The 270-nt window shown below is 44.8% G+C and overlaps 1 protein-coding gene across 1 annotated transcript in view; it reads left to right on the top strand.

The window, feature by feature from the left end:
• LOC119594650 (cardioactive peptide-like) overlaps positions 1-270 on the top strand; it is a gene marked incomplete in the record, with an annotated part of 25,423 nt that overhangs the window by 24,146 nt on the left and 1,007 nt on the right.

Here is a 270-nt window from a genome sequence, read left to right as displayed (position 1 = left end):
AAAACCAGCAGGTGGGTTGGCCAGGAGGGAGGTGAAGAGGCGAATGGGTAATAGTGGATGGGTAAATGGATCAAAGTGGATGGTTAAACGGGTAGAAATGGATGGGTAAATTAGAAGGAATGGATAGGTGAGTGGGGTAGGGTGTAGAGCGGAAAGCGGACTAAGATGACGTGGTGAACATATATACATGGGTAAAAGGGTAAATAATGTGTCGCTGAATATGATCAGGGAAAAACATGAAGGGGAATAGAGAGTGAACAAGTCATTGGT

The sequence above is a fragment of the Penaeus monodon genome, chromosome 34 (genome assembly GCF_015228065.2).
Source record: "Penaeus monodon isolate SGIC_2016 chromosome 34, NSTDA_Pmon_1, whole genome shotgun sequence".
Taxonomy (NCBI): domain Eukaryota; kingdom Metazoa; phylum Arthropoda; class Malacostraca; order Decapoda; family Penaeidae; genus Penaeus; species Penaeus monodon.
Note: the sequence above shows the minus strand (reverse complement) of the source record. Positions and strands in the feature narration are given on the sequence as shown.